Here is a 19,411-nt window from a genome sequence, read left to right on the forward strand (position 1 = left end):
GAAGTGAAAAAAACCTCACACGTTAGATCTAGATCCTGTGGCCTTAATTGGTGGTTGCATAAGCCCAATTTTTTATAATTTAGCTCTTTTTTTGAAGAAAGTTCTCTTTTGGACCCTTGGTTGACAAAAACTCACTTTTGGACCCAGAGGGTCGACGCCATGCTTCACGGCGTCAAGGTTACACATCTCGATGTCATGGATCACGGCGTCGAGCTTCCTGGCCGAGCCCAGCGTGGCGTCTGCGTGGCGGTTTACGTGGTAAAAAAAACTCGACGCCGTGGATCATAGCGTCGAGCTCGGCGCCACAGATCACGGCATCGAGCTCGACGCCGCAGATCACGGCGTCGACCTATGAGCGAGCAGGCGGCGCGCTCCGCTATGTTGTGCGCGATGTTCCCGATGTCGACCTATGATGCGACGGTGATGCAGACCACGGGCGCGACGGAGATGCAGACTACGAGCGCAGGCGGCGACGGCGCAGCCTCCTCCGTGCGCCACGAGCAAGGCCTCCTCCATGCCTGCTCCATGCGCGTGGGAGAGAAAGAGGAAAGCTTTTAGAAGAGAAACATGAGGCGCCTCGGACTCGCACCACATTCTAGATGGCTTCTCAAAGGAAGAACAGTTCACACTGGGGAAGGAAAGACTTGCTACAGGAACAGTAAAACCAATAAATACACATACTGTAGCTGAGCTGAGCACCTCCCAACCGCTCCATGCTGCAGCTTTCTGTAATAAAGCTGACATAGGTGTCACAGAGCTTGTGCGGGCTAATTCAAGCACATATGAGTTAATACAAAAACGTGGCACGAATCTTAGGATACATCCAACGTTGTTGCAGAGGGAGGATACATATGCCCCGAGGCTCAAAACATTCGGCATCGATAGGATGGCCGGAGTTCGCCGAGGCCTGGGACGGCTCGCTCATAGGTCGACGCCGTGATCTGCGGCGTCGAGCTCGACGCCGTGATCCACGGCGTCGAGTATTTTTTTTTGCCACGTAAACTGCCACGCAGACGCCACGCTGAGCTCGGGCCAGGGAGCTCGATGCCGTGATTCATGGCGTCGAGACGTGTAACCTCGACGCCGTGAAGCACGGCGTCGACCCCTAGTCCAAAACTGAGTTTTTGTCAATTTAGAGTCTAAAAGAAATTTTTCTTAAAAAAAGACCAAATTGTAAAAAAATGGATCGCATAAGTTGCACACGAAGTTCCCAATTAGCTTTTAAATATTTTATCATGTGCATATTCATCGTGAATACAATCGTGAATACAAATAACAGTTAAATACATATTTGGAATTGGATAGATGAGAAGTAGATATCTTATATGAATATCTATATTTAATATCAATTGTGTATACATATCAGAAATGGAAGTGAATACGAATATCTATACTTATCTATACTTAAATTTTAAATTGTATTGGAAGCCGGCAGATGTGGTAGCTTGGATGTAATGTGGGGCCATTTTGTCGGTGCCCAGCAGTTGCCAGTAAAATCCCCCAATTTCTGTTCTGCTCGTCTCCTCCATTTCCCATCCCCGTCCTGCCGCTGTTCTATGCAGCTCCTCGCAACGTGAAGCCGCCGCGCGTTGCCGCGATACCACCGTTGCAGCCGGCGCCGGCAAGGTGAGGCTGCCATGCGCCACCCTGCAAGGCTTTCCGTCCTCCTCTTGTCTTCTCGGTTTGCCCCGGCTCCACGGACTCACACGTCTTCTAATCGTTTCTTGTCCCACAGAGTATTGACGCCCGCCGCCTGCTCGACGGAATGCCTCCGGTGCAACCGGCCAAGAGGGCAGTGCCTCCGGTGGCTGGGGGCGGAGGCACCATAAACGCCCTGCCGGACGGCGTCCTCCAGCACATACTCGGCTTTCTGCCGTCTGCTAAGGCTGTGCAGACGTCTGTGCTCGCCCGGCGCTGGCGCCACCTCTGGAAATCCGCCACAGGCCTGCGCATCGGGCGCCCCCTTGACAAAGATCCAATGTCCGTGGAGGAGCTCCGGAGCCTAGTGAATCATCTGCTGGTCCTCCGCCAAGGCTCGCCTCTTGACACATGCGAGTTCACAATTGGAGGCTTCAGCGGCGGGGACGATGTGCGCCACGTGAACCTCTAGTTCCGGCAGGCTGTGATGTGCAGAGCTCGGATGCTAAGGATCTGTATACTTGGTGACATTCCAAGCGATCCGTGGCTTGAACTAGACAACCTACCTCTTGTGTCTGAGCAGGCTGGAGCTTGATGGTGTGAGGGTGCACAGCAGATTGGTTAATTTCTCAAGATGTCCAACATTGGAATATCTAGAGATTGACTGTTGTGATTTGTCTTTGGTCACTAAGATCTCGTCTGACTCCATCAAATATCTGCGAATCAATGATTCTGTGCTCAGCAGTGATTCCCGCATTCACATTTATGCCCCAAATCTGGCTTCACTGCATCTTGATTACCTCCGTGAGAGGACTCCCCTGCTTTATAGCATGCCATTGCTAGTGGAGGCAGTTGTCAGAATAGATGAGGAGTGTACAGATCGCTGCAATGGTGCAAACCATGAGACTTGCGACTGTGAGTCCTGTGATAATTCTGATAACATGGCTGATGGTAGTAGCAACAGTGTTCTCCTGAATGGTTTGTCAGAGGCTAAGAATTTGGCGTTGATTTCTAAATCTAAAACGGTATACCCACAATTTCATACCATACCTCTCTGCTGAACTCTGAATTATCTCTTATCATTCATGCGATTTGATAGATATCACAAGGTAGCCTTTGTTGTTTTGCATGCATTGCCATCACCAATGGCTAATCTTGAATCGTCATGTTCATAATGACAACTGCTGCATCCTTTTTTCTTGCTATTTATGCAGTTTATTTTCAAAAGGGATTTGAGATGGTGCCCCATGTTTTGAAAGCTAAAGACCTTGTTGCTCAATGACTATTGGTGTGTGCCTGATGACTTCCGTTTATTAGCTTGTATCCTTAAACACTCACCCATTCTAGAGAAGCTCACTCTTCAACTTCGCCCAGAGGTTCACACTTTATAAAGGCCTAATGCCTGCATAGTAGAATTATTAGATATCAGTTGATCCTACTGAAATGTTTTTGTTCTGTGAGATGACACAACCTAAAGCGGAGATGAAACTATGTGTCAGTTCGACAAAGAGATCAGCTGCTATTTCAGAATACCTTATGAAAGTGGAGCTCAAGTGTGAAGTAGTTGATGATAGCGTTCTCAAAGTTTTGAAGTTCCTGTCTACATATAACATATGTAAGCTAACTGGCAATGCTCCTTGTGCTTCTATATTTTTTTGAACATTTACCATCACATTCATTTGTGTGAAAGAAAGTATGCTCTAAATTGTGAATGGCAGGATCTATTATGCTAAGTTAGAGATAAATTTAAACTTTGTGTTGTATGGACATTTTGTTGACAGATAGCATCAACGTATCTGAACATTGAATTGCATGATACATGCAGTAAGACAATATGCTAATATCTACAGTAGTTCTGACTTCTGAATGTTTGATTTGTTGATTAGTTTGGTATGGACACAGACGACTGAAATGGGCTGCTCTGGCTACATTTTCAATTGCTGATAAGTTTTTGAATTATATCACAAATGTCTACATGTTTATTATTCTAAGCAGACTTATGAGCTTCAATTATCTTTCTTTTTCTAGGGAAGTTGTGCATAACTTCTTTATCACTTATGTATCAGAATTTTTTCTTTTCTTTTCGTTTCGTTTCCTTTTTCCTTTCAGTTTTTCTTTGCTCTGTTCCTCTGCAGTTGCTTAAGACACCAATCTGACCTTGATCTCATATGTGAAGAAGTATTTATTCCCCCCAAGTTCGGTGTTTTGATTTAACTTTTCTTTTTCAAGGGATGCACATTTCTGAAAATAGCACATTTGCTATTATTTTTGCTCCATTGCGTTGCATCTGAACAAAATATTTAAAAAAATTAATGATCCCTTCTTTCGAAAGTTTGAACTCTGTTATGTTGAAAAAACCTTTTCATTTCGAAGAAGAGCATATCACTCGTGTCTCCTTTATTATGGACAACATAGAATAGTCACCATAATAAACAAATGTAATCCCAGAGTTTGGTCTCATGCTGGTGAGACCTAAATTCTATTTAGATTCTATTGTAAGTGGCATGCAGGCTCGCAGATAGATACAAGTTCATAAAGGTTTGGAACTTCTTCAGTAAGTTTAAAATTTTCAATTAATCAATACTAATGCTACATACAGATTAGGGAGAACATATACCATAGGAAAAGATTAAATCCTCTACATCCAATCAGTTTGTTATTCTTTTCGGAAGAAAGGCCTGGCTTGCCATATAGTCTTGTAGCAACCAAACATCTTGATGGATGGTACTTTTACTTCATTCCAAGTAGCAGTCCTATCTGATAACTATTAGATATTGAAAAATAAATGGTCAACTGATTCTAGCTTGTCACTCATAGACCAAGTTTTGCTTCCTTCCCATCAGTGTTTTCAAGGCGTCGCTTAGGCGTCGCTTAAGCGCCAAGGCGCTGCACACACGATGCCATAGCAGACGACTCGCCTTAGATTCCACACTAGTGAGCAGGAGAGCGGGAGGGAGAGAGCAGGCGCACAGAAGATTCCGCAGCAGTGAGCAAGAGAGCGGGAGGGGAACCAGAAGCTGCAGCTCGCCTGAGCTGACGAGAGAAGTTGCTGACCGGCCACCGTCGAGCCGTGTGGCCGCCTGTGCGGGCCGTGGCAAGGAGCGGCCGCCTGCGGGCCATGGCCATCTTCCCCCAATCGGTACTGGCCTGCAGCATCCCGCTTCCTCTGTTCCTCTTCCTCCATCGAGAGAGAGAGAGAGAGAGAGAGAGAGAGAGAGGTGGGTGGAGGCGGAGGCGGAATGGGAGGGAAGAGACCGAGATGGGTGGAGACCGAAGTCAAAACAGAGTTGCGACAGTGGCAGCGCGGGAGAGAGATGAAGACATGCGCTAGGGCTACTAGGGTGAGGGACACATGGGCTGCTTGGTGCACGTGGGCTGGGCCAGACCACTTATTACTGCTTCCTTTTTCTTTTTTCCTTCCTTTCTTCTTTAGCATCTATATACTGCTCTCAGCTGCTGTTTTAAAATTTTCTTTAGTTGGTAAGGCGTCGCCTCGCCTTATGCCTTACTCGCTTAAGCGTAAGGTGGTAGTCACTCGCCACGCCTCGCCTTACCGCCTTGAAAACATTGCTTCCCATACACAGCTACTTAAATTATCTCTACAAGGAATACAGTTTTTACTTACTAACAGAAGAATTGAATTTTCAAAGAGAGGTTTGGTGTTCTCAACCTTTTCATGTTCTTTGTAGGCTTATTAATAATGGTCTAATTTTAGAACTGCTAGAAGGTGGCCACTGCCAATGGAAATGGTAATTTTTCAGTCAATTTCAAATAATTGCATTTATTTTGAATGTGACTGAAGTAAGCAATTTGTTGTCTGGTTAGTAAATCTAGTAATATCCTGAACAAGAAACAAATTTGGTCACACAAAATTTGACAATTCAGCTCAATTCTTCTCAAGGGGCTATTAGTTAGATGTATTGAATATACAGAAGTCTTTAACAACATTTCAAGTTTTTTGTCTAGCAACACATTTTATCATATATGTATATAAACTGATTGTGTATTCTCATTATGTACAGATTTCAGCTTTGAGTAAAGACAAAGACATAAAAGTTTGGCTGATGAGTGTTGATGGATGTACTGTCTCACTGTTACGAAACACATGTCCAAGGCTTCATTGCAACTTCGGATAATCGGGTATTTTTTTTGAGTAATCTGGAGGGGCTTTGGCCCCTATAGATGAAGCTGGCATATTACGTCATGTTTCTGATTATTATGCTTCTAGCATACTTCAATTCTAGCATTAGAATGGTAAGATGACCTCATCATGTGAATTTATCCGTCTCTCTGGATTGAAATTGCATTGGACGTTCGGCAAACAAATCACCAAAGCTCAGTCTGACGGTCTCCGTTGTCCAAAAAAAAAGATTAAGATGAGCCATCCTATTGTTTGATCTTCTTTTTGTGTCATGAGTACACCAGTAGGGAGCCCTAGGGCCGGCTTGGGGAGAGGGTGCCACTGGCAGCAGAGGTGGCGCAGGAAGGGGAGAGGGCGGCGGCACAGAAGAGAGGAAGAGACATAAGGGAATAGCCCTAAACTTTTCTTTCCACCGCCCGTTGCGACCCCTCATGGAGAAGCGGCAGTGTCCTCGCCTGGCGCACGACGCAGATGGCTAGCAGCACCAGTGCACTACTGGATTCCAGTCCTTTGCCGAGAGCTTAGAACGCTCGGCAAATGGGCAAACACACTCGGCAAACTTTTTTGCCGAGAGCAGCTCTCGGCAAAGAAACGCCGGCAAACAAGCTACCGGCAAAGGATCGTTTGCCGAGAGCCACTCTCGGGAAAATTGTTCCCGAGCACATGGAGTCCACCTCTCGGCAAACTATAGCTCTCGGCGAACGTTAGCGCTAGTAACGGCCAAAACGACCGTTAACGGTCAGTTCTGACAACTTTTCGAACTTCTTTGCCGAGAGCCCCGCTCGGCAAATAGTATTTTTTTTAAAAAAAGAAAAAGAATGGCAGCCGAGCTGTTTTGCAAAATTTATTTTATACTGAGGTTTGCTGAGAGCCCAGCTCGGCAAAGACTTTTAAAAAAAATAAAAGAAGGATTCTGCCATTTTTTTACTGGGCTTTGCCGAGAGCCCGCCTCTCGGCAAACAGTTACTTTGCCGAGAGCCTAGAGCTTGGCTCTCGGCAAAGTGACTCTTTGCCGAGAGCCTTGTTCTCGACAAAGGTCCAGGATTTGCCGAGAGTCGTGCAGTTCCGGCTCTCGGCAAACGTTTAGCTCTCGGCAAAGGCTCCAGAGAGCTTTTTTTTTATTCTGTTTTGATTCCAGCTATTATTCACAGATAAAACACATATTAACAATTAACAGATATAACACATCCAACTCAAATTGCAAAACCAACATGTCCATCACATATATTAACAAAGTGTATCACAATATCCACACCATGTCCATCACATTATCTCAAAATATCACAAAGTATCTCAAAGTTTCACAACATCCACAAGTTCACTGCTGCCATGCATCCCAATTTGCCCCTCCTGGAGGCGGCTGCTGCGACGGAGGCGCACGTGGTGGATACCCATACCCCGACCCACTCGACGGTGGCTGAAGCTGTAGAAGTGGTGGATTCGCTAACCCTCCGGACGGAGGCACCTCATTCGAACCCGCCGATTGAACCTGCACAAAGGAGAAGAAAAATTAGTACTTATACTAAGGCATAAAATTGTAATCTAGGCTTAGTAAAGTCAAAAATTTACAGAACTAGTTATAAATTTGTAATCTAAGCCTAGACACATAAAAAATTCGGCAGCACCTCCCCTATACCTGGGGTTTCCAAAACCTGCAAGAAAACTAACGGCACGATGGCCGTCCACCACATCTCAACGGCACGATGGCCGAGACACATATATATCAATGGCACGAAGGCATCCCATCACATATGAACAGCACGATGTTCGACATGCACAATAAAGACGTTTTGTTAGAGAAGTTGAACTCACGTAAGGTGGCTGTGGGTAAGGTGGAGGAGCGAACAACTCTGGTGGCGCTGGACGACCCATCGTGAGGCCAAGGCTTGCCACGTACTGAGCCAAGGCGTCGAACCTCTGTGTCTGGAACTCTCGCTCCCTCCGCTGCGCTTCCTCCATCATAGCCTTATGCTCCTCTAGCGCTTGCACCTGGGCCTATAATTTTTCACCGCATTGTTACAAGCAATTTCGAGGAATGTAAAAACCAATGAACGATGAATAAAACAGAAATAACCTGTAGTGCAGCAACACGATGCGTCGAAGTGTCCACCCTTGGGCGTATGGGCACGCTATCGCTCCTGCTGCTTGCCCGAACCTGTGAGAGAGTGGGAGTGGTTTGCGGGTCAAGCGTGCTGTTGCCGATGAGGTACCGCCCACGCTTCTTGCCTCCTCCCACCCTCATGACGATGTCACTGTCAAGGTCCGCGGTGTGCGGATCGAACCCCTCCCCATGGACCGTCCTTGCTGCCTCGGTGTACTGACTGACAATCTCAGGGATGCTGGTGTTGGTGTACGACTCAGCTGGGTCATTGTCCGGATTCCAATCAATGTTTGCGGTCGCCTTGTCCTTGTGGGACAAAACCCATGCCTTGAGCCGTCCACATGGCTGGTTTTGATGTGCAGCCGACTGCGAGAAAAACAGCAAGACAATTAATAATAGGAATGCAAGAATAAGCGTTTGAAATAATAAATGAAGCTACACCAAGTCACCTACCCATCTAGCCCCGTATTCATCGATGTTAAGGTTGCCCTGGTGGTGGGATACACCTTGCATCATCATACGCCGGTCTCGGAGGACAGTGTGGCTATTAGCCCACTGTTCACTCAGCCACTCGTCGACCATCTTCTCCCAAGCCAACGTTTTATTGGCGCACCAGCTAGGAGGCACCTGCACGACATCAAGTACATTGACAGATATAAGAAGAATTGAAGCCTACCAAATCTTAGAAGAAATCAATATTGATGTATATTTACCTTTAGGTACTGCTCTCGGGTCAGATGCATTAGTCTAGCATCTTGTTTCTTTACCTTCCGAAGCTCATAGATGGCACAGTAATCGATGATCGCCTGGAGCCGCGCCTCGTAATGCATGTCTGTGATGCGCTTTCTACATGATTTGGCCAACACCTGGGGCGCCCTCGTCTCATAGCCCTCCTCTACTTTGAAGTAGTCCTGCATATAGAAAAGATGTATTAGTACACTACTTCAAGAAAGCCTAGCGAATGCAATGTATTGAGCAAAGTAGTGCGAGGAAGACTTACATAAAACTCATGCATATAATCCGCTCCGGCACGCTATCATACGTGTGGCCCGTCGCGTCCGGAGCATCATCTGCAGCGAGGTAGTGCTCATACGTGGTGGCCGGCTCGTACTTCTCGTTGTAGTGAACCATGCCTGGGAAGTGTTCCCTACAGAGAAGGCCCACGATGCCATTGGGCAACCTTTTGTGAGCACCTGGGACCACGACCTTCCAAGACCTGCATAAGTATATAACAATGACCAAGGTATATATAACAATGACCAAGGTATATATACACAATTAACACTGCTTTCTAGAAATATGCCTATTCCTTTCCCTGAGCAAGGTATATAACAATGACCAAGGTATATATACACAATTAACACTGCTTTCTAGAAATACTACTACAAGTAAGCACAATTAGCCGAGATCCAAGAGCAGGGACTCACAAGCAGCGGTGGCTGAGATCCAGCAAGGCCGCAGTGGAGGCAGAGCCGAGCCAGGGCGCAAGCCTGTCGAGCGAGTGCAGGAACCACGGCGGCGAGCAGCGCACGGGCAGCACCGGCGCAAGCGAGCCCGAGCGCACGGCGGCGCGAGCGCGTGGGGGCAGCGGCGCGAGCACGTGGGGGCGGGGGCGCACCGGTAGCGAGCGGCGCACCGGCGGCGAGCGGGCAACGACGGCGCGCACGGCGGCGCAAGCGAGCCCGAGCGCACGGAGGCTAGAGCGCGCGGGGGCAGGGGCGCGAGCACGTGGGGGCGGGGGCGCACCGGCGATGAGCGGCGTGTCGACGGCGAGCGGGCGGCGGTGGCGCGCGGTTAGCACGGGCGCGGCACTGGGCAGTGTTTAGGGTCCGTTAGCTAGTCGGGCCGGGCCGTGTATCGCTTAAGTCCCCTGATCTATTTGCCGAGAGCCACCAGGAACAAGCGCTCGACAAAGGATTACTTTTTAAAAAAAATAAAAAAAGTGTTTGCCGAGAGCGACGCTCGGCAAACGGCCGTTTCGCTGAGCGCCACGTGGACCCGATGCTCGGCAAAGCATGATGTTTTCAAAAATTTAATTTTCTTTTGTTTACCTAACTGTGATAAAAAACTCTTTGCCGAGAGCTTGCTCAGGAAGCTCTCGGCAAAGGCCGTTTCTGAAAAAAAAAGAAATCTGCGCCGAGAGCTGACAAAATAGCGCTCGGTAAAAGTTCTTTGCCGAGAGCTTTTCCAAAAAGCACTCGGCAAAGAATACCCTAAAAATAATTCATAAATAGCAAACGGTGTCGGAAAAATATAAATTTTTTCCGTGTTACAGCTTATGCTCTCAAATGACTATAGAAAAAGTTTGGAACTCCAAAACTAATTAGTATGTAACAGTGTTTGTAATTTCTAATGGATACTCACTAGCTCTTTGAAATTTTATTGTACTCTTCTGCCTCTTTGCTAGAACAAAGAGAACTGAAATCTCTATTCTTGTATGTGCCAAAAGAAGAAAAGAAAAAGAGACAAAATGGTTTATCTCATTTTCACTTCAAACTATATTTTATGTACTGCTGGTGCCCTATAAATTGGAGGGCTGTAGTGTGCATGTCCGTGCCGGCGTGCCCTAGTGAATCATGATAATTGCTGGGGCGGGTTACCTGAGCTTTTTGGGGATTTCCTGGAGCATGACGTTGGTGCACTCACCGAGCTCTGACGGCTTCCGCTTCATGTAAATACGCAATCATGCTTCGCTCAGTGTAGAGGGACGACAACGGTGCCTCACGCTGCTCGGGGCATACGCTCGCGCGGATCCTCCGCCTTCGGTCGGGGTGTTGCTGCCGAGCTTGGACGAAGCTTTTTGTCTCACTATTCATCCAAGAGTCCATCCAAGAGATATATAAAAAGAGGCGAGGAGGGGAGGAGAGAAAAAAGTGATTACAATATTTTTAATTGGAGAGAGTATACTATACAACACTAACTGTTCAAATTTGCAATTAATTAATTATATAGCAAATAAATATAAAACTAGACAAAAATTTAATATTGAACAACATGTAGTATTTGTAGAGAAAAAAAGTTTAGAGCAAATGAAAGAAAAAATAAATAAATTTAATTGGAGAGAGTAATTAGGGAAAAGAGAAACATATGCATATGCACATGAAATATGGATAGCCTCTTTGCCGAGAGGGGCGCTCGACAAAGAGTTTTGCCGAGAGCCTTAACGGCGGGGCTCTCGGCAAAGATCTCACGTCGTGAAACTGGGTAACGGCAGCACGATAAATGCCTTTTGCCGAGAGCTCAGCTCACGGCAAAGACCCAGTTTGCCGTGAGCCTTTCTTTGCCGAGAGGCCCTCTCGTCGAAATGACCCTGTTCGCCGAGCGTTTTTGTTTGCCGAGATTCTGGCTCACGGCAAGTCGTTCCTTTGCCGTGAGCCATCCTTTGCCGAGCGTTGCTCTCGGCAAACGTCTTGGTTGCCGAGCTCCCGTGTTTTCGCTCTCGGCAAACTCAGTGGCTCTCGGCAAAGGTTGGTTTTCCGGTAGTGGTGCTCCATAACCATCCACACCCTGCACAACCCAGGGTGGCCTCTAGGTTATCTTCGTTGTCACCATCATCCTCGGTGACCACTTCAAGATACAATTGGTCACCTTTGTCTGACTGTCCCGTTCAGCGTGAAGCGCTTCAGCGATGACAAACAGTTTCCACAGATGAGCTCAGAGGAGAGGATTCAGTCCAAGCCACTGACTCTGCAGCCAAGCTCGGAGCTAGGGCAGTCTCCTTCCGCCGCGCCTGCACCCATTCACAAAGGGCCAACAGAGGTCTGAATGTCAAGGGAGAGATCATCTGCAACATCCAACCCCACCTGCTCTTGTGTGCTTGCCATCGCTGGTGGGCGGTGGCCATCAAGCTCAATGCTGGCGTCAATGCTTCCATGGATGTTGCAGTCAGTGTGTTCGATTAAATGGACACAATGTTTTTTGTTAGCTAAATAGATGCAAGTTATCATGAGTCTGTAATAGTTAAGGTAGGGGTAGAGATTGATCGTAGGCGTGCTCGGTCAAGACTCAACCCGAAGAGTTGGTCTGGTTCACGCCACGGCTCCGCAGAGCGCACGTAACGCATCATCGCAGAGAAACGGTGTTGCGGACTTTGGGAGGCGTGGCGTGGGGGGTTTGTATAAATACAAGGAACAAAGGACCGATCTGGCTGCGGTTGCTTGCAGCATTATTTTTCTCGTGTTCTTCGTGCTTTAGGGTTTATCTCGCCGTGGTCACCATCGTCTGGGCGGCGTGTTCGTGTGCTGGAGCGTGGAAGTGCTCTAACAATTGGTATCAGAGCCTTCGGTGGTGTGTTCCAGGGAGGAGGAGATCTGTAGAAGCTGACCGGTGACGGTACTCACGAGGTCGAAGAACAAGGAGTCAAGAACGAAGCTTTTGCCATGGCCACCAGCGGCAAAGACGCAGAGTTGATGGAACGGGCTTGGAACCAAGCGGCGGGCAATCTGCTCTGGTCGATGTTGTCCAAATCCAATTATCAAGAGTGGTCTGCGCATGTGCAATGCAATCTGGAAGCTATGTATCTGTGGGACGCGATCGAGCCTGAGGATCCGAAGAAAGTCGAGCGTCGTCGAGATCGGCTCGCTCTCGGAGCCATGATGCGGGGTGTGCCGCCTGAGATGCATTCGCTTTTGCTGAATAAGAAGACAGCAAAGGATGCATGGGAGGCAATCAAGTCGATGCGTCTAGGGGCAGAGAGGGTGAAGGAGGTCAATGCACAGAAACTGCTGGCAGAGTTTGAATCAATCTCATTCAAGACCGGTGAAACAATAGATGAGTTTGCCGTGAGAATCGGGAAACTCGCGACCGATCTGAAAGGACTCGGCGAAAGTAGCGTGACTGACACACGCGTGGTCAAGAAATTTCTTCGGGTAGTGCCACCACGATACAATCAAGTGGCGGTGACTATAGAGATGTTCTGTGACCTAAAAACCTTGACGATTGAAGATCTAGTTGGGCGGCTTCGGGCTGCTGAAGACAGACTTGAACCATCGACCGAGCAAGTTGCTGAAAAGATGAAATCTTCACTTCTTCTTACGGAGGAGTGGGCAACGAGGAACAAAAGCCGGATGGTGGGTTCAGAGTCATCCTCCCAAGGTAGCAAGGGAGGTAGCTATTACGTCAAGAAGAACAAGCTAGGTGTTCGACCCGGTGGAGGAAAGAATGATCGTGATAAGCGAGATAGTGGCTGTCATCCATCTACTGGAACACCTCGCCGCAATGGCAGATGCAGAAAGTGCGGGGTGTTTGGACATTGGGCAAAGGAGTGCTTGAATAAGAAGGCAAATAAGGATGAGCAAGATGTTGCAGCTCATCACGTTGCCGGTGATGTGGATAAAGCACCAGCCCTGTTGGTTGCACAGGTGAGCAATGTGACGTCCGTGAAGACAGGGCGACAAGATTTGTTCCTGAATCAGGAACGGGTGTTTCCAGCAAAGTACAATGCAGGTGCGTGGGTACTTGACACAGGCGCCACAAATCATATGACGGGCTGTCGAGACTCTCTGGCAGATCTGGATGAAACTATACAGGGCGCTGTACGGTTTGGTGATGGATCGACGGTGAAGATTCAAGGCGTTGGTGCAGTCACTATTGCAGGCAAGAACCAGGAGCACCGAGTTCTGATAGAAGTCTATTTTATCCCTTCTCTCAGATGCAATATTGTCAGTCTGGGTCAGCTTGAGGAGGCAAGATGCCGAGTTGAGATTGACAAAGGGGTACTGGAGGTGTTCGAGAGAGAGCAACCAGGAGAACCTCGCGGTGTGAGAATCGTCTCTATGTCATGAAGGTGAACCTGACTACACCTGTATGTTTGTTATCTAAGATTGAGGAGGAGGCTTGGCGCTGGCATGCTCGCTTCGGGCACCTGAATTTCAGGGCATTGCGTGATCTTGGTGTCAAAGATATGGTTGATGGTTTACCTCTGATCAGAAAGGTTGAACAAGTTTGTGATGGCTGTGCGCTTGGCAAGCATCATAGAAGACCTTTCCCTCAGGTTTCATCCTGGCGTGCATCAACGGGGCTTGAGTTGGTGCACACAGATTTGTGTGGGCAAATTACACCGCCCACACCAGGAGGTAAATCTTATTTTATGCTCATCGTAGATGACTATAGTCGTTTTATGTGGATTGAGCTGCTGACGTCGAAGGCAGAAGCATTGTCTTATTTCAAGAAGTTCAGAACTGCATCTGAGTTAGAATCTGGCCGGAGACTGAAAGCTTTGAGGAGCGATCGTGGGGGCGAGTTCAACAGTAGAGCTTTTGTCGTGTTTTGTGAAGATCATGGGATCAGGCACAATACAACCGCCCCGTATACTCCACAGCAAAACGGGGTTGTGGAGCGGAGAAACCAAACGGTGGTCGAGATGGCGCGGTGTTTGCTGAAGAGTATGAATGTGCCACCTCGGTTTTGGGGAGAAGCTGTCACAACAGCCGTCTACATATTGAATAGATCCCCAACTAAAAGCCTACAGGGACAGACACCGTATCAGGCTTGGTATGGAAAGAAGCCAGGGGTCAAGCACTTGAGGACTTTTGGATGTACTGCTTTTGCCAAGATAGTTGGTCCAGGGTCTGGCAAGCTAACTGACAGGTCCGTTCGGGGTATTTTTCTGGGGTATGAGCCCGGCTCGAAAGCCTATCGAGTCTATGATCCAGTGAAGGACAAGTTGCTGGTGACACGTGATGTGGTTTTCGATGAACAACGACCATGGGATTGGGGAGGCAGTCAGAGCGAGGCGACAGGTCCAGGCGCTGAAGCTGATACGCCGGACATGTTTCAGGTAGATTGGGGCGGTACTGTCGGAAATCCGACAGCAGACGCTGAAGACGATACTGGTGATTCTTCGGATGCTGATCTTGACGATACTGGTGATTCTTCGGATGCTGATCTTCCTGTTCCCGATGAAGCTGTACCGGGGTCACCTGCTCTGTCAATCCCACAGTCTGGGGGTGTCTTAAACACCCCGCCTCACACTCCAGCAATACAGTGGGCCACACCGCCTACTGGGCAATCTGCTGATTCTGAAGGCGTCCCACTCCGATATAGGACGATTCCTGATTTACTGGAAGCTACTGATCCGGTTGAGAATTATAACTATAGTGGAGTATGTTTTCTTGCAGCTGAGGAACCAAGGTCACTTGAGGAGGCAATGACCGAGCAATGCTGGAGAAAAGCCATGGAGTCAGAGATGCAGGCAATTGAATCAAACCGTACCTGGGATATCAGTGATCTACCTCCAAAACACAAGGCTATCGGTTTGAAGTGGGTCTTCAAAGTAAAGAAGGACCCTGATGGCAGGATAGTGAAGCACAAAGCTCGTCTAGTGGCAAAAGGATATGCTCAGCATTTTGGAGTCGATTATGATGAGGTTTATGCTCCCGTGGCCAGAATGGAGACTGTACGAGTGTTGTTGGCTCTAGCAGCTAAGGGTGGTTGGGAAGTTCACCATATGGACGTAAAATCTGCATTTTTGAATGCTGATCTTACTGAAACCGTATATGTGCAGCAACTTCCAGGTTTCATAGTTGGTGATGGAAGCAAAGTTTTAAAGCTCAGGAAGGCTCTTTACGGACTGAAGCAGGCACCAAGGGCATGGAATGCCAAGTTAGACAGGGAGCTACTGGCTCTGGGTTTTGTCAGAAGTAAACTGGATCATGCAGTTTACAGAAGAAGCAATGCAAACTCTTTCTTGATTGTGGGAGTTTATGTTGACGATTTGATAATCTCTGGACCCAGTGCAGGTGATATCAAATTATTTTAAGTCAGAGATGATGAAGAAATTTAATATGAGTGATTTGGGGTTGTTATGTTACTACTTGGGAATCGAAGTTAAGCAAGATTCTAGTGGCATTACACTGTGTCAGAGCTCATATGCTGCAAAGATCATTGATATGGCAGGGATGAGCAACTGTAATTCGTGTGACACCCCGATGGAATGTCGACTGAAACTCAGTAAGAAGATAGAAGGGAATCCTTTGAATCCTACGGAGTACAGAAGCATTATAGGGAGCTTGAGGTACATCATCAACACCAGGCCAGACTTTGCCGTAGGTGTTGTGAGTAGGTACATGGAAGCACCTGGAAGAGAACACTGGATTGCTGTAAAACGTATCCTGAGGTACTTAAAAGGCACTATGGGTTACGGCTGCAAGTATGAGAAGGGAGCTGAGCTAAAACCTATGCTACTGGGTTATAGCGACAGCGATTTCGCAGGAGACTCAGAGGACAGGAAGAGCACTACTGGAGTTGGGTATTTTCTGAATGGCAGCTTGGTAACTTGGGCATCTCAGAAACAGAAAATTGTTGCTCTATCATCCTGTGAAGCGGAGTACGTGGCAGCGGCAGCAGCAGCGTGTCAAGGAATTTGGTTAAGCCGACTGATTGCAGACTTTCAGGGAACAAAAGAGACGACTGTTAAGTTACTCATGGATAATATGTCCGCAATTGCTCTCAGCAAAAATCCAGTACATCATGATCGAAGTAAACACATTGATACAAAGTTTCACTTCCTTCGTGAGTGTGTGGAAGAAGGCAAGGTGGAGGTGGAGCATGTCGGAACTGGAGAACAGGTTGCTGACATTTTCACTAAGGCGCTGGGACGAGTGAAGTTCATAGAACTGAGGAGTGCGTTGGGTGTCGTCGATGTGCATCTAGTTTAGGGGGTGTTTTGTTAGCTAAATAGATGCAAGTTATCATGAGTCTGTAATAGTTAAGGTAGGGGTAGAGATTGATCGTAGGCGTGCTCGGTCAAGACTCAACCCGAAGAGTTGGTCTGGTTCACGCCACGGCTCCGCAGAGCGCACGTAACGCATCATCGCAGAGAAACGGTGTTGCGGACTTTGGGAGGCGTGGCGTGGGGGGTTTGTAAAGTATCAAACCTGTAAAACTTCTATAAATACAAGGAACAAAGGACCGATCTGGCTGCGGTTGCTTGCAGCATTATTTTTCTCGTGTTCTTCGTGCTTTAGGGTTTATCTCGCCGTGGTCACCATCGTCTGGGCGGCGTGTTCGTGTGCTGGAGCGTGGAAGTGCTCTAACATTTTTTTCTTTCAAATTTTGCTTTCTATTTTTTTTTTCATAACCTATCTTTGGTTTGTAATCTTTCTAAGGAAATACTTATATCTTGGAAGCTAAGAGGTTGAGAAGGAGCAAATCGGAAATTCTGTGGTAGCCATTGCCAGATAACAGGTAGCCATTGCCAGATAACAGGTACCCTTTTCGTTCTCTTATCAAAGGAGGTCCTTATCAATCCCTCTCCCTGAGCTCGGCTGCCTTCTTGAGCCTCACTGCTGCGAGTCTGCTTGCCCTGCCCCGCACAACTCCATCTGGCTGACCAACGAGGAACATGCGCAGCCCTGCCCTGACTAGCTGCGTGCAGGAACACATCTTTTGAATGGTATTGTTCATCTCAACAAATTAGATACTCTCTGTTGCAGTGTATCAGTCCCCTTTTCTTTTGCTAAGTATGCATGCAGCTTCATAGTGTTTCACAATCATAAAGTAGTTGAACTTCAGTCCATAAGTTCTAAAGTCAGATAATAGTATTATCCAGCAAATGCAGACATACCCATGAACATACTTATTTTTATTTTTTTTCTTATCGTACTTCCTTTGCTAATGTATGTCTATCTTATATAACTGCAGTTTTGATTATTGTTTGAAAAATGTTTTGTTAGTGGATGTGTTAAAATTAGTGCTGATTGTGGTGGACGAGGCAATTCTGTGTACTCCAGCTCTACTGCTAATACAACAATAGAATATATGTTCTATTTTTAGTTAAGCTTAATTTTTGGGCCGTTTTTCTTATGGCCTCTCTTCATTCCATTCTAAAAATTAGATTACATTATCCAAACGCTAGCAGTCTCAGTGTCTGGTACAACATTGTTATTCCAGTCAGAGGCAAACAATTGTTATTCCAGTCAGAGGCAAACAATTGCTAGGATATACTCCCTCCATCCTAAAAAGAGTGTCGTTTTAGAATTTCAGACATCTTATTTGACCATTCGTCTTATTCAGAATTTTTACATAAATATTATATATTTTGTTAAGACTTATTTTATCATTAGAGATATTTTGCTCATGATTAATTTATTTTGTAATTTACATAAAATTTTTGAATAAGACGAATGGTCAAACATGATGTCTCAAAGTAAAAAACGTCACTCTTTTTGGGACGGAGGGAGTATCTGTGTTTTTTCACCACACTTGTGCCTACTTTGACCGATCCTCTGTTTTGCAATCATTTTGTTGTGGCTTCTGATGTCATTTTTTTAGGTTATTGTTGGTGCTTCTGCCATGTTGAGAAAACATCCAAGAACAGCATGAGTCCTTTCTGCTATTAAATATAATGCATGGTTTGGTCTTATTTTAAATTATCTATTTGTTGGAGATCCATCAAAATTAGACCTGATTAACACAAAAAGGAGCCTTGCCAATAACACAATAAACCAACTTTGGATCAAGGCTATAGGCGATGAACTCATTTTTAAATCGAGGCTTACATTATCAATCAACCAATTTTGATCAAGGCTATAGGCGATGAACCCATTGGTATTTTTCTTAACAAATATCAGAATTCACAATTTCTGTTTTAATTGATTTACAAACTTTCAGGTTGCTTTTATTTCCAATGACATTATGATTGTGTTTTTTTCATTTGCACGTCATGAGGCTGCTCCGAAGAGATTGCTGCTGCAGGGCTAAGGCGGCTTTTGCAGCAACCCCACCCAGGAGCACTGTAGCTGATAGAAGCATATCAAAGAAGCAAGAACTCCGACCACTGTACCAGAATCACAGCGGAGCAACAGCTTGTCATTCCCGTTTTAGGTTTACATAGTGCCAACTGAACTGAAAATTATGGTAGTTAGATCATTTGATTCTTTTTAGCTTCATATATTATCTACTTATTGCAGATGTTAAATTAGCACTCACCTACGGTACTCATTTAGTTGCTTATACTAAAGACTTTTACCATGGGTGCTTTTTTTAAAAAAAACATATATGATCACTTCATCATGATTTATTTTTAGTACCCATGCAACTTGGATGTGGATACGTTCTTTCTTGAACTTTTGCTTTGCTTCATGGTGCATTCATCCTCCCATTACTTATGATGATGTGTGTGGGTATAAACCCCTATACCTTTACGGGTAGACTTGGGGCCAGGAGACTTAGTCCATCACGAGACAGTTCGAGGCTTGATTCAACTGCTCGGAGTTTCGCGCAAGGAAACAAGACGTGGAGATCAAGCAAGATTCTAGTCGGTTAGAATAGAAATTAATATCGCATTATCTATGGCAATTGTAACCGACTAGGATTAGTTTCCAGATCTGTAACCCTGCCCTCTAGACTATATAAAGAGAGGCAAGGGACCTCCCTTAGACAATTTAATTCAACACACAACAATACAATCAGACGCAAGACGTAGGTATTACGCCCACACGACGGTCGAATCTAGATAAAATCCTTGTCTGTGTCTTGCGTCACCATCAAGTTCGTAGCTTGCGCACCTGTCTGCCGATAAACTACTATCG

At 46.4% G+C, this 19,411-nt stretch overlaps 1 long non-coding RNA gene across 8 annotated transcripts; it reads left to right on the forward strand.

Moving 5' to 3' along the window:
• On the forward strand, positions 1,499–18,913 carry LOC8076780. 8 transcript variants are annotated; one of them, XR_002453276.1, is made up of 7 exons: positions 1,499–1,626; positions 1,736–2,663; positions 2,853–3,253; positions 5,328–5,387; positions 5,661–5,892; positions 16,988–18,428; positions 18,549–18,913. It is a non-coding gene; the product is annotated as an uncharacterized LOC8076780 (long non-coding RNA). The 8 variants fall into 8 exon arrangements; XR_002453275.1 differs by having other exon boundaries at positions 16,988–17,274; positions 18,153–18,913; XR_002453279.1 differs by having other exon boundaries at positions 5,661–5,778; positions 16,988–17,274; positions 18,153–18,913.

The sequence above is a fragment of the Sorghum bicolor genome, chromosome 5 (genome assembly GCF_000003195.3).
Source record: "Sorghum bicolor cultivar BTx623 chromosome 5, Sorghum_bicolor_NCBIv3, whole genome shotgun sequence".
Taxonomy (NCBI): domain Eukaryota; kingdom Viridiplantae; phylum Streptophyta; class Magnoliopsida; order Poales; family Poaceae; genus Sorghum; species Sorghum bicolor.